We start from the raw sequence: 13,241 nt of genomic DNA on the forward strand, positions 1-13,241 counted from the left end.
TTCTCAAAATCCTTCAGTGGCTTGGGACCCCAAGATCATGTGTCACTGTTTAGTTTTGTGAATTAGTTAGGATGCTTGCAACTGCAAGTAAAACCCAACTTGTATTGATCTAAACAAGGAAATCTGGACTTCAGAAATAAGATCCAATGGCTCAGGATGTTAAGGATCTAGTTTCTTTGCATCGCTCCAACATTGGTTTCATGCCATGTCTGGTCTCTCTCATTTATGTTGCCTCATGGTGGCACTGGGCTACACGTACCCTTAGTAACTCCCGGTAGATTTGCTCCTTGTGGCTTTTTCCTTTCATATCTTTAGTAAGTTAAATTTGCTGTGGCTTACAACATGTGTTTATTTCTTGCACATTGTACACATTTGATAAGGGTTGGGTGTAGTTCTGCTTCCTATCATCTTCATTCCAGGACCCTTACTGAATGAGCAGCCCTTATATGGGATGTTACCAGAACCACACCTGGGCTCACTTTCCTAGATCAAAGTGGGCCTCATGACCAAACCTGACATCCATGAAGCCAGGGAGTCAATGGGATCCAAAGACAAGGGCAGCATTATGGAGAATAATAATATTCTCCCGCCTAAACTGAGTCAACATACTGATTCTTGAACCTAACACCAGCAAATGGGTAGAGATTTTCCTTCTGCCAAGGCACACCCCTTGAGCTGAGAATCAGTTCCTAAGAAGTTTTGCTGTTACCCAATTGGGGAAAGAAAGCTGGGGATTTACCATAATGTCCAATATATTCTTAGCATTCAAGGTCTTTCATACTATGTCCCAACCCTGTGGTCCAGTCCCCTACTGCTCTCCCGCTCATCAATGACCACTTTCTTTTGTGAACAGAAATCCACTGGTTATGTTGGTTTTTCTACCTGGAATACCTTTTTCTGGCCTCCCATCCTGGACACACCTACCCACCTTCTAGGAATCTCCATCCATCACTTTCATCCTCTGACATTACTTCTCCACTAACATCAAGCATCACTTACTAACATGAACTCTTAAAATTTGAGATATCCCAAGACCTTAAAAATAATTTAGCTCAGCATCTCCCAGAGGGAGGACACCCCAATCCTTTAAAATGCTTTGTGCCCTCCCACCACAAAAGTAAGTGGTAAAAAATATGGTCAGAAACCCTGCATGTGTATTGTAATCTCTCTTAGTTATTCATAATGTTCAGTAGCACCTAAAATCTCTGAGAGGTTTTTATAAAGTTATTATAATTAAGAAATCAATAATTGTAATAAAAAACAAATATTAAAGTCTACTTCTAAAATAAATATATTAATATAATTGATAATTATTAATTAATTATTTTTTAACTAAGACACTGTTACACTTTGTTTAAATTGGCACTTTCTAAACATGTTTGTCACTGACTAATGTCCTGTATAGCTGGTAAGTATTTCCCACATTGGAAAATGCTGATGTAGGCCAAACGTCTCATTTAATAGACTACATTACTGAGATTCAGGTAAGCCTATTGACTTATCTAAGGTCACACAACAACTGCAGTGAAATAGAAAGAGAGGCAGACTTGGAAGTAAAAGTCTCAGGCGTATGTCTATCTTTTAATCAGGAATTTTAGTATAGGTAACCACAAAACATTCAGAATATGAATGTCCCCTCCTTTGTTTCACAAAGGATAATACTGACCTCTCAGTGTTGTTGTTAAATGAGATAATGTGTAAAAACACTTTACGAAGTGTACTATTTCATACAGGTGTACAATTTATACATACAGAGAATGAGAGCTAAACTCAAGTCCCTAGGGTCCCAGCCAGTGCTCAGTTTCTATACCACGCTGTCCCCACCGTTCCCTCAGTCCCTTAATTCTTTTGCTACCTTTTAAGTCATTTGGCCAATTCCTATCTGTGTGCCTGCATCTTCAGCAAGACTGTTTCTTCAAGGTAGGTAATACATTTTCCATTCCCCTTATTTGTTCATAACACCAAGCACAATATGATGTGTATAGTAAGTATTTGCAAAATAATAAATTGAATTTACTTCCAGTGACAACTGGAAAATGATACTCAGTGTAGAGAAAGTAAAATTTTCAGGTATGCACTAATCCTTTGTATCTACCTGAATACAAAAAAGAATTGAAGGTAATTCCATGCCCTAAAAGAAGTGCAAAGGGAGTTTCAAAGAAAATGAGTTAGATAATTTAAAAGTTTGACCTGAGAAAGGAAGGTTTAGGAATTGAGAGATTTTTTTAGTACTCATTATGAAAAATTCTAATTGTGTTTCATAATGACAAGTCCTTGCAATGTTAAAGTTCTATATATAGTTTCAAAATACTTTAAATACATAAGTTCATATATGTTCCATAAAATAATTGCACTGACAAGTACAAATTCTGGGGAAGTTGGTAAAAATTGGGCTTTATTATTTCCATTTATGTAAGAATGGGAGGAATATTCAGATTGTCCATGATTCTAGAATTTCTTATGTTTAAAGCATCCATTTCCAAATAAGTTGAAAACTTTTGAAACTCTATAGAGAAAAGGTCTCATCAATGCTAGGATCATTTTTCTCTAATAGGTCATGATTAATGTTTGAAGTAGAAATAATTTATTGGCATTGCTATTGCAGGATTAAAATTTTGTTTTCCTGCTTATATCTCTCAGTAGACACTGCCAGACGAAATTCTTTTTGGAAGCTGACTTTAGAAATTATAGTTATCCTACCCATTTGTGCACTATCTCCCTTCATATAATTTTTCATTAATACTCCCAGATAAATAAGTTCACAGGACATTAATGAGTGGCATATTTCCCATCTCCTTTTACTAGAAATCCTGGAAATACTTAAAATAGAAGAATGCACTTTAACTACAAACATATTTAGAAGTTTAATTAGCCAAAATAGTATATAATCACACGTATCAGTCAGGGTAAGCTAAATTTTGCTACAATAATAAACACCTCCTAAATTTAAGACAGCTTATATCTTGCTCTTATTACCTATCCAGTATGGCGAGTCAGGTGCCTGTGCTCATCCTAGTCATTCAGGGATTCAGTCTAATGGAGGTGTGTGTTTCCACACTCACCATGTGGGTGACTGGGGGTGCTATAACATATCACACTGGCAATTAAATGCTTCCACACTTAGCAAAAATACACATCACTTCCACTTCCATTTAATTGAATAAAAACATAATCTAATCACTTCCGGGTAAATCTAGTCATATTGGTAGTCTTTTCGGGTTTGGCTATTTTGGCTTAAACTCTACTCTGCACTGTCTGGTGCATCAGTCACTAGCCATCGAGTCCTCTGTTCATCTCAGGTCCATTGCTCTCTTACCGGACAGATTCAGGCCTTTTTATAAGGTTGACAATCTCCTTGAGCAACACTCCCAAACTTATGCACATTTTTTACTGTGGTAAAATATACGTAATATAAATTTTACCATTCTAACCATTTTAAGTGTACAGTTTAGTGGCACTAAGTATGTTCACAGTACCATGCAACCACCACCACCATCCACCTCCAGAACTTGGTCATCTTCTCAAAATGAAACTCTGTACCCATTAAACAATGGGCATTTTTCATCAACTCTCTTCTACCCCAGAAGAGCCCAAACCAGAGTTAGGCCACTGGCTTTTTCTCCTAGGAGACACATCAGGGATTCAGTCTGGATTTAGTTATTTTCTAGAAAATTATCAACATCTCCAAAGGAAAAACTGCCTAAACAAATACTATGTCTGTTGCTTGGAGATACTGTCCATATATTGTTTTATCTAAACTTTTTTTAAGAGAGGTAGTTATAAAAACCATATTAAGGGGCGCCTGGGTGGCGCAGTCGTTAAGCGTCTGCCTTCGGCTCAGGGCATGATCCGGCATTCTGAGATCGAGCCCCACATCAGGCTCCTCCGCTATGAGCCTGCTTCTTCCTGTCCCACTCCCCCTGCTTATGTTCCCTCTCTTGCTGGCTGTCTCTATCTCTGTCGAATAAATAAATAAAATCTTTAATTAAAAAAATGTTTAAAAAAACCATATTAAGAGGGACAGCAAGCATAAGCTGGGACTATCCTACACAAATTGGGACATATGTTCACCCTATGTATAAATCAGCAGTTCTCAAAGTGCAGCCTCAGGACCTCTGGGTTTCCTGAGACTTTCTTGCAAGATGGGCAAATTCAAAGCTATTTTTATGATAATACAAAGATAATATTTGCCTTTTTCACACTCATTCTTATGAATGTGCAATAGGTTCTTCCAGAAACCACATGGCATATGATATCATTGCTCTGATAGCTAAAGAAATATATGCTTTTGTATTCTTGAGCTTTCTAGAATTTTCCAGCGTTGTTTGTTTAGGTATGAACACTGTATGTTTTCAGAGATTAATGCTGCTTTTTCTCAGGGATTCTACTGAACTTCTACAAGCTATCTTCACTTATATCTGCTGTTACCTCTGAAACTTCATTATTATCTAATAAATCATTATTTTGAAAATCCGAAGTTGCCCTTACGCTTATATATAAATTCAAGAAGAAGAAAATATATTTTGTTGTCTTCTTTTGTAATTTTTAAAAAAGTTATCAGTTTTAATTTTTCATAAAACAAAAATCAGTATCTATTACCTACCCACCCCCCCCACACACACAAAAAAAAAAGAAAAAGAAAAGAAAAGAAAAACCTGTGGGGTCCTCAATAATTTTTAAGAGTATAACAGAATCCTGAAACTAAAAAGTTTGAAAAAATCAATGTTATGCTAAGTCTTGGGATTTTAGCCTGTGTGGACATAAAAATCTTTATCTTTCTCAAAAAACTTACCTCTTACAATGAAAAGTTCTATTTTGCATGACAAAGACTGGGAATTTGAGGTTTTTTTTCTACAGTCTGCTCTCCTTAGTGATGTCTTTTTAATGGTAGAGGGACTGAGGGAATAGACCTAGAGAGGATTAAAAGTCATATTTTTATGTAGTTCAGAATATTATTCTTATATGTTCATGGGTCACATTGTGGTGCGAAGAGGATATTTGGTCAGAACCCACAGTTTTGAACACCGGCAAACCTGTCCTATTGTCACTCTCAGCACTTTGAAATGGTCAAAAGGTATCTAAACAGAGTATATAACCAGATAAATAAATGTTTTTGACTGCAGACTTGGCTTTAAACTCAACACAGATCCCTTGCCCTTGTGAGCTGAGTAAGGCCACATGATGCCCCAAGGACTTCTTGACTATAGTAGAGCCTATTACTTGACCCCATTCCCTCTAGACGCAAATGTGGATGACCCATATAACTTAGTGAGATAGCAGCGGCACATTTTCTGAAATGGTCACATTTCTATCTACATCTCATGACTTTTAGAACAAAGATAATTCCAAGACAAAGATGACCAGAGAAAGGAGCTGGAGAGTGGAGGGGACACCATTTGACCTAGTAAAGCTAAAATTCCTCCTACTAATGTTCCTTTCCCCAATAATCTTGCTCAAAATTAATATTGGGATAACCCAACTTTAGCAACATTCCAACATTCTACGATCCTGGGTGGTGGCAATGGTGGTGGGAGAGTACCTTACCTCTTTCTTGGCCAAGGTAACTTGGTTCATTCCTAGATAGTAATTAGTTCAGCCCATTCAGTCTCTAAGACAGTAAATGCCAAGTCTGCCAGGACCCCAGCATTCCTAATAACAGATGGAATGTGGAACTGGGTTGCAAACCTATTTGTAATGTCCTCCAGGAAAGGGATAAAGACTCTGCTGGATATTGCTTCAAGCAAAATGGGCTTCACTGGGCCCAGCCCACTCCCAGCTACCTGGCAGGAATCAGGCCAGTGCCAGTAGAGGGACTGAAAGACCCCATGGATGACAAAGTATGATCAGTCAGTATCCAAACTTCCAATGCCCCTGACCATCTGTCATTTAGGAGACTGGGATATCCTTAGAGCCACCTCTAATATCAGGTCAGTTTTCTTAGTCAAAGCCACATTTCTTCCCTCCCATGCCAGCCCACCATTGTAGTCCTGAAACTCCTCATGCGTAAGAGCATAGGACCTAATTTACTACCTCACTACATTCACTTAGCCTCTTCTAGCTTCCAGTCTTTGACACTTGCCCAATTGAGGGGTCCAGCTTTCAGTTACTGTTGCCTCTCTACATGGTACCACTGGCTGCCTCAGCCTCCCCTATGGAGGTGATAGGCTCTAGCATAGTTTCTATCATGTTTGTGTAACGGAAGCCAGAGAAGCTCCAGTGCCAGGGTTCAACATGTTTAGACCTATGCAGACTCTGGCTCCTCGCACCATTTGGAGATTCAGGTGAAGTGCTATACCACTGGGCATGGGATCCACTTCTCCAGCAATAACTCAGTGGGGTCAGGTCACAAAACCCTGAAATGTGGAACATGAACTTTCGCTAACAAGAGACAGGATGATACTATGATCCAGCAGGTAAATTTCTCTCCCTTCCACCCTCTAACAAAAAGGTTCCCAGGCACAGTGTTTGGGATGGCTTGTCTAAAGATGGCTGCATGACTACATAACTGGTTGGTTTCTTTCCCTCCTTTCCTGACTCTCCTCTCTGTTTCTCTCATCCTAGAAACTCTGAGTATACCCACTCTTCCCTTTCCCAACAAGGCATTACCACATAAGCTTTGCCTCAAGTCCTCTTATGATGGCACTTAGACACTGAAAGCCTCAGATCAATTATTCTTCTCAAGGGATAGACAGAAAAAGATATTGATGGGAAGATGGCAGGAGCCACACTTCATGTGCCCAGAGCAATTAAAAAACAAGTAAAAGTTCTGATACAGAACTTACCTGTTCAACAGCAGTTCGGCCTCTTAAAAATGCAGAAACTCTTGTGCTCTTCTTAATTCTGTTGTTCAGTATCACAGTTTCCCTTGTCCCTGCCTCCCTGCTCCCCATCCTGATCGCTCTCCTTGCCTACCTGGGCCCATGGCAGTTTGTTTCACCTTTGCTGCCTCTTTCTGGTCTCCAAACTCAACTTCCCTGTGCTTTCTCCAGCTCAGATGGATTCACTCAGGCCTCTGGTTTCTCTTCTTCACCTGTGAACTCTCATGCCATGCTCCCACTCCAGAGTCTCAGAGAGCCAGCTCAGCAAGCCTCAGCAGGTGGACACCGTATCCTGTAACTTCAAGTAGGAAAGAAATATTTAGATGCGCTCAATTGGTAATGCGGGGAAAACTTTAATGAGATACTATTATGGGGAATTAAATAATTCCCTTACATGTACATTTGTTTCTTATTGCAAAATGAGGACCAAGCTAGAGAAATGGAACCCCTCAAAGAAACCCACCCAGAAAACATGTGGCTAGAGTTCTGTCCATACACACAAACTATTTTGAGGAAAGGGAGAGGAATGGAATTTTGTGAGCCAGTTGACTTCTTTTAATCTCTGTCCCTTCAAGTATTTTCACAAAAAATTCATCCAACAGGCACATTATAAATGAAATGCAATGAATCCAATTGGTTTCAGGTTAATCAGTGAAAGATAATGGTACATTTGGTGGACAAAGTGATAGTGGGAGATAGATCTGTCTTAGAATAGTAAAGTTGGGAGAAAGATACGGGTGAAGAAACTGAGGCTAAAAAACCAAAGGGTAGTGCCTGCTGAAGGTCATGCTGCCCTTTAGTGGCCAAGCCAGGCCTAGACTTAGGCCTCCTGCCTCCTGGGATAACAGGGCGAGGTTGGTGATTAATTCTTTGAGAAGCCCAAAGCAGGCTCTCCTGTTAGGTCATAGGACATTTCATATTATCCCTCGGCTATCTCAGCTTCTACTGCTCTTCTGCCAGCCTCCAAAAACGGGACATGAAAATGGATTTGTTCAAGTGGTGACCCACAGATTCCAAGCCTTAGCACCTTTTTAAATGAGCAAGTGACATAGTGCCAGTCAAGATGCAACCTCCGCAAATGAATTAATTAGACTTTCAAAAAGAGCAAGCAGTCTTGCCGTGGTGTTTTATTACACAGTTTTCTAAGTGGTAATTGAAAAAGAAGCACTTGATTTTAAATCCCCTCCCCGAGGTGTTAATTATGGCAGGGAGGGACTGTGGAGACAGAATCTTATGTAAAATGAATCGCTCCATCACTCAGGACTTGCGGGGTCCAGAGACCCCCATACTCATTTTGGGAAATTGAAAGGGAAAGAGCAGGACACAAGATGGCAGTTTGGCTTTGGGATCTTTATCCATTGCTATACTGGAGAAATTTAAACTACTCTCTTTTGGTGATCTTCTTCCAAAGTACTACAGATCAAAAGGTCAATATGAATCAAATTAAAGGAAAACACTGAACTCAAATTGTCTTCTGTGTAGCTTGTCATATCCCTTCCATTTCTCTTCCTCTCCCTTTCCTTCCATCAAGAAAACTTAGTTTTTGGCTAACTCAATGCCATTCAATTTCTTCAAGATGCTGAACAGCTACAATACATCAGACATTGGGACTCTACACAGGGGAATGCAATACTCTGTCCTCATAGAAGATGTAAGAAGAGGAAGATAGGCATGTATCACAGATGGGAACAGACCTATGAACAGCACAAGAAACAAGAAAGTACAGTTGACAGTTGAGCAAGTTGGGGAGTGAGTGGGAGACAACTCCTCCAGTCAAAAATTTGTGTATAACTTTTGACTCCCCCAAAACTTAGCTACTAATAGCCTACTCTAGGCCAGAAGACTCACTGACAACATAATCAATTAACACATATTTCGTATGTTATGTATATTATATGCTATATTCTTATAAGAAAATGAGTTAGAGAAAAGAAAATGTTATTAAGAAAATCTCAAGGAAGAGAAAATACATTTATAGTACTGAACTATACAAAATCTGCATGTAAGTGGACATACACAGTTCAAGTCTCTGTTGTTCAAAGTCAACTGTACAGTGTCTGTGACACAGACAGTGAAAGATTTATCCAGTGTTATTGGTCCATACAGTATTAGGAGACAACGAGTTGAGAAGTATTAAGAAATCATCCAATCAGGGGCGCCTGGGTGGCTCAGTCATTAAGCGTCTTTCTTCAGCTCAGGGTGTGATCCCAGGGTCTTGGGATCAAGCCCCGCATCGGGCTCCCTGCTCCACCAGGAGCCTGCTTCTTCCTCTCCCACTCCCCCTGCTTGTGTTCCCTCTCTCGCTGGCTGTCTCTCTCTCTGTCAAATAAATAAATAAAATCTTAAAAAAAAAAAAAAAGGAAATCATCCAATTTCCTTCACTAGTGCTGTAGTCCTCCTGAACATTCTGGATTCAAATTAGTAAGATCAGTAAGAATGTGGGTTCTAGAGACAAAATGATACTTTGAATCATAGCTCCATCTTGTGACTTCGGACTTAACCTCTCTATGTCTCAGTGTCCTCATCAGTAAGATGAGGGTGATATGCATACCCACCTTTTAGGTTTTTCATGAGGACTAAGTTCACATACATAAAGCACTTATAATGGAGCCTGGCACATGGGAAATATTACCTATATGCATATTTGCTTTGGAGTGGCATAGGAGGACTTGTACAGCCTCACAGATGAGAGAAGAATGATACAGAGACACCTTCAGGGACCTGTAAAGGGTGGGAGGGGAGGGACTGCACGGGACATAAGACAGGACCAAGTCACACAGGTGCGTGCGCACACATACACATATATACACGCACGTACATACACACATAATGCCCAGACAATAAGCCCATCCACTACCCAACCCACTTTGTAGGAGGAAAGGAGAAAAGAAGCTTGGATCAATTATTTACACCAAAAACACTAAGGAAAAAATGTGGAAAGAACTGCATCTATCTGAAAGTAATTAGGTAAGCTTTTGCTAAGGACACAAGAGAGAGCTTAAGAGCTATATTCAACTCAATTGCAGAGACAAAGGTTCTCTTTTGCGCAACTGAGATTGTGACTCTGAAATTCACACCCACCAATCAGATCAATGAAATCACCCAAGACTAGCTTGCTGCTTTCCAGCTTTCTATTTCCACAGCTGCTTCCTCTGAACATTGCCAGCTCCTGCCCCTGCCGCTCCCCGGAAGCCCCACCTTCACAAATCACAAAATGAACCCAGCACCTCCTCACCCAGCCTGGGTCGGCACCGACCCCACATGACATGTGGGACTAATGATCTTTAAGTCTGAGATGCCTCATGAAAAGACTGTGCCAAACTTGATGGAAGAATGGGGACCAGAATCAGCTGACCTTTCTGGATCAGAGCTTTACGCTCTTGTAGGGTCTTAGCGATACAAGAATGAGGTAACACACATAAAGTGCAGAGTAGGTGTTCAGGAAAAAAATATTATATTCTTGCAATTATTGTTTTATTCTTTTGGTTCTAAGATTTCTGAAGTTATGAAGTGCATGTGCACAAGTGCTCGTATGAGGGCACCTCTATGCAAGTGATGCATATTTTCACACAATTTTGGAAGGCTCAGGGGAGTTCAGCTGGAAGGTATTCCCTAAGGAAACTGTTGTGTTGGACAGAAGCACCTAGGAAGCTTTAAAAACTCCCTTTATCCAGGGCATTCGGCAACTAAATCGGAATTCCTGGGATGGGACCCAAATATTGGTAATATTTAAAACTCACACGTAATTCCAATGTGCTGACAAGGTTAGGACCCCATGCGATAGTTTAGATCCTTGCTTCTCAGAGTGTGATCTGGGACAGGCAGCATCAGCATATCCTGGGAGCTACTTGCTAGAAATGCAAAATCTTGGTCATCACCCCAGATCTTCTGAATCAAATCTGATTTGATCCCCACCTCTTGAGGTTTTTTGGTAAGGATTAAATAGGTCCACATATGTCAAGGACTGCTGTAGAAGTCCCAACCTAGGAACTGCAAGTTCCACTCTCTCCAGCTATAAAAGCTTTGGCAATCCCTGGGCCTCAGTTTTCTCTCTGGTAAAATAGGTCTCAGCTCTGGCATCCAATCAGTCTATGAGTGGAGGCATGTGGCCTCCCACCCAGCAAAACTCCTCATGATCCTTGGTCCTCCCTAGAGTGTCCTGTGGGGAGTCCAACCTGGGAGCAACTGAATCTGGCAAGAGCTAAAAACATAATTCCCTTTAAATCAATAATTTGCAATTAAACACAGAAGACACTGAAGCCAAGGGGGTACAGGTTTCTGGAAAGAGGACAGCTGAGCACTTCAAGCCTTCAGAACTGAAAAGAGGGGGAAGCCCAACCCTTTCCAAGCAAACAAATGAACATTCAGTTCCATTGTGTGTGAGGAAGCAAGCACGGGGGGACTTAAGTGGTACTTGAGGGATGAAAAAAAAATCAAGAGCTTATATCAGCAGGACTCAATGCCAAGAGCTAATTTACTTTCCACTGCGCTCTCTACTTATACACTTCCCGTGGCTCAGTGCCCCACTCCACCATGCTGGGGACCTCTGAAGCCTTAGAACAGGGCTTCACAGTTTGCTGGTTGCAGGCAGCACCCAACTCATGAAAGAACTGGAAGCCTGCCTGGGTCCCCTCCCCACCCTCAGCAGCAAGTGTCAGACCAGATTGGGTGAGTGCCAGGCGGGCAGTGCCAATGGGGAACACAGACACACTATAAGCAGGCAGCTCCATGGAGCCAGGATTGAATGATGGTTGATGGATGTTATGCAGTGATACCTGAAATCTGGGGCTAGGAGCCATCCAATCGATCGGTGGTCTCCAGAGATGGGCAGGAATATACTGGAATTCTTGAAACAAAATTGAAATATGTTTCATTTTCAAAGTAAATGCATGCCATGTGGCATTGGGGGGTGGGGCAGGCAAGTATAAAGAACTGCAGCTCTGGAAAGACAGGAAATTCAATGTACAGAGATTGTAAAACAAAACACAGGTCTTTTGATTTCCCCCAAACCACAGTAAAATGAGGAAAGGAACACCATTTTTTCTTTCACAAGTATTAACAAATGGCTTACGTACAAGTCATTAATAAATCGAAACTGGACATCTTGCCTAGAAGGACAGGAAAAGGAAGAACATTTATTGAGGAGCTAGTATGTACCTGGGTCTAGCTGCTTTATGACAGCATCTCCTCTAGTCCTCACAGTACTATTTGGACACAGATTTTAGCATTAACTTCATTTTACTTGGAAATAAATTTCTCAGGACTGATTTTCAATTCCAAAATACACTTTGGGCCTCACTGTATGTCAAACAGTCTTCTAAAACATGAAGAAATATAAAGAGAATTATAAGACACAGTCCTGATTTATAATCAAGTCAGGAATGCAAGATTCACAAAGAAAAGGTGAAATAATCTGGCAAGTGCCTAGTGCTAAATGGGTAGTACAGAAAGGAAGAGAACTGTATGAATATGAATAGAGAGAAAGATCAGGACTTCAGTGGATAGGAAGATACACACAAGTTACTGTTGCAGGGGTCTTGAAAAAAAAAAAACGACGTGAAGGGTGAAGAGGAACAATTAATATTCCAAATGAAGAGGGCAGCTGGAATGAAGGTACAGAATGAAAGGTTAGACTCCATCTGTCAGATGGTATGAAGACCCCTCATGATATACTTTTCTTTGAAGATACTGTAATAATCCAGAATTTAAAAAGTGGTCACTGTTAAGTTGTTGTTCACATCTTTTTGACTCCTAAAGGAATCCCATGTCATAGCAGGGAAATATAACTATTTGGTCATTCAACAATTATTTGCTTGCTTGCTTGCTTCGGGCCAAGCACCCTAAGGCATATCCACTGACTTGGCACATTGCTAAGAGCTCAGCCACCTGCAGAAAACATGGTGCCCAATTCCGGTCTCTCAATAGGTGACAATGAACTGTAAAGTAAGGTACCCACCCAACTATAACTACTTTAGAGCACAGGTATGTGCTGGTGCTGTTCTCCTAAATGTAGAGCAAGGGCTTTGGGGAAGGTTCCAGGCATCTCATACTAGTCAACTGGTGTTATTTTTATGAGTACCTATGGAGAACTTGATGCACCATTACTAATCTTTACATACTAGCCAAACCTCATTGTCATAAGAGGAAAGAAGAAAGAGACACTAGGCAGAAGTTAACCACTTTATGGTAGAAGATCTGCATCTTCCTTCCTAAGGGGAAGGCTGGTTCAGACCTCTCTCTTCTCTCTGGAGGAACTAAGATATTCCGTTTCCAAGGAGGAGAAATTTTGGTCTCCATTGTTGAAATTATAGAACATTCTATTGGACCACCATTCTACTGGGTGGAGCATCTAATGGAACAAAAGTTCACAGAGCACGTAAATGTTGTATCTTCATACCAATGTAGCAGTGGTGTGAGGTGTCC

This window comes from Ursus americanus, chromosome 13 (assembly GCF_024610735.1).
Source record: "Ursus americanus isolate L20-20 chromosome 13, mUrsAme1.1.p, whole genome shotgun sequence".
NCBI classification, from domain to species: Eukaryota; Metazoa; Chordata; class Mammalia; order Carnivora; family Ursidae; genus Ursus; species Ursus americanus.